This window comes from Triticum dicoccoides, chromosome 1A (assembly GCF_002162155.2).
Source record: "Triticum dicoccoides isolate Atlit2015 ecotype Zavitan chromosome 1A, WEW_v2.0, whole genome shotgun sequence".
NCBI classification, from domain to species: domain Eukaryota; kingdom Viridiplantae; phylum Streptophyta; class Magnoliopsida; order Poales; family Poaceae; genus Triticum; species Triticum dicoccoides.
The window spans coordinates 95,968,658-95,971,201 of record NC_041380.1 but is presented as its reverse complement, the minus strand read 5'-3'; positions in this window follow the sequence as shown (position 1 = coordinate 95,971,201).

The window sequence follows — 2,544 nt, the reverse complement described above, 5'->3', positions numbered from 1 at the left end:
ATATATATATATATATATATATATATATATATATATATATATATATATTATGAAACTATATTTCATAATGAATCCAACAATAGTGATTTGGCATTGTGAATATTGATACTTTTTTCTATAAATTTTGTCAAAGTTGAAATACTTTAATTTCGGACAAAACTTATATGCAAACTTACATGGGGGTTTGCTACACCGCTATGGTAATATGGATGACGACCACTTACAGGTGCACCTTGTTTTGGTAGACGAGAAGGTCGGTTAGTTTGCACTTTTTCTTGATTGTGCTCCATTCTTTAATATTAATGCCTGCTATAGCTTAGATTTATTCATGTGTCTTCCTTTTTTTAGATTTATTCATGTGTCTTTCATGATAAAATACATGTTGTGTGTTGTTTGGGCAAGTTACTTCTCTCCTTTTTTTCTAATGTGTCTATTTATTTGTTTGTTGTTTCAACTTTCAAGCCGGTGGAGGATGTTTGATTTTGTGGAAAACGTGTTTTGATTCCATAAACGTGTTTTATGCTTTTTGTGCAGGCCGATAAGGTCCATGTTATGAGTACGATTTGACCACGGGAATAATCTTTAGGTACTGAAGATAATACACATGCCCCTCCCCAATGAGCTTCTGAAATAACACCGGACATTCATCGGCTTGAAACAACAAACAAAGTTGTTTTCGCGAATATGCAATGGTGTGTATCAGTCCATTAATAGATAAAGATCATAATAAAGTAGGACTTCCTCCACTATGTATGCTAGATGGTGTAGTCGAGGGTGGCGGTGAGTAGAAGGAGGAGGTTGCTCAGCCCCGATACAGATGGTCTAATTTACAGGGATGATGTTATCTAGGCTGTGGCACCAGCGCGTGCCCAAAGTTTGTCTTCTTGTTGGATGTCTCGAACGAGCTCGACGGCAGAGGGGCACGCAGTATCGAAGATACAAGCATTCCGGTGCTTCCAAATAAGCCAGGCAGTGAGGTTGATGAGGGAACGGAGCCCTTTGTGCAGGCCGGTAGGGATGTCTCCATAGCCTTGTTTCATCAGTTGAAGCAGATGATGGAGTCGTCGGGTGGTGGCTAAATTTCGTGTTTTGACCATTTTTCCAAACCTATTCGAGATCTAACCCTAGTTTGAATTTTTTTTTCGAGATCTGACCCTTTTGCTACCGCCAGGGACTATGGCGATAGGGTATAACAGTCTACCGCCAACGACCCTGGCGGTAGGGTTGCATGCCTATCACAAAATCCCTCTTAAGTATTGAACACAGTGCATACTCGTGTCAGCCCGTTTGGCGGTAGCGATGTTTCCTATCGCCAAAGTCTCTGACGGTAGGCTGTTAGACCCTACCGCCATGGACTCTGGCGGTAGCAAAAGGGTCAGATCTCGAATTTTTTTCAATCTAGAATCAAATCTCGAATAGGTTTCAGAAAAGGGTCAAAACACGAAATTTTACCTCGGGTGGTGAGCGAATAAGTAAATTTAGCAGTACCGGTAGGTATCGGTTGGAAATCCACCGTCCGCTGTATCATTCAGATTGATGCGTCCAGCACTCCAGCTCAGGTATAAACATGCGATTCAATTTCTTACAGATATACATCATAATACGTGCTGATAAGGCCGACACCAGCTGGCCATACCTGAACATGCCCTACTCGCTTTATGTCCAATCATGCATGTGTACTCCCACATCTTTCCATCCCATAGAAAAGCTATCATTTAATTTTATTGTGAGATATTAATTGATTGATATCTTTTAAACAAAAATTTTATCTTTAAATCCATTTATATATTTTAATTCCTGATGACAAGATCTTTAAAACAAGATCAATCTTGAATATATTTAAACGAGGTAAAATTTCATGGATAATTTTTAAAAAAAACTGAAACTTATTTTATTCATTTTAAAAAACTAATTTCACTCACTTAAAATAACTAATTTCACTCATTCCAAAAAAATGATGTCACATATTTCACAAAAGTAACTTCACTCAGTTTCAGAAACATATTTCACTGAGTTGAGAAACCTTATTTCGAAATTGATTTCACTCAGTTTTATACACATAACAAGTTTCACGTATTTCACGCTGAAATATGTGTCATGTGTATAAAAAAAGATTTCACTCATTTCACAAATTAGTTCACTTATTTTTAGAATTTTGATTTTACTTATTTATAAAAATCAGTTTCACACATGTGTGGATAATCAGTTTCACACATGAAACAATCCACTTCACATATTTGAAATAACCAGTTTCACATATTAAAAAATGGACCTAAATTGTTGCATAAAACTCACTTCACTCATTTCAGAATATAATTTCACTCATTTCGAAAAACTTATTTCAATCATTAAGAGACTGATTTCCTACGTTAGCCAAAAAAAACTTAATTTGAGTCGTTCGAAGTAAATAATTTCAATTATTTTGAAAAAATGTTCCAATTATTTCAAAAAACAATTTCACTCGCTTCATAAAATATATTTCGCTCAATTTTTTTTGAAAGAATCAGTTTCACATGTTTGAAATAACTAGTTTCAATATTTTGA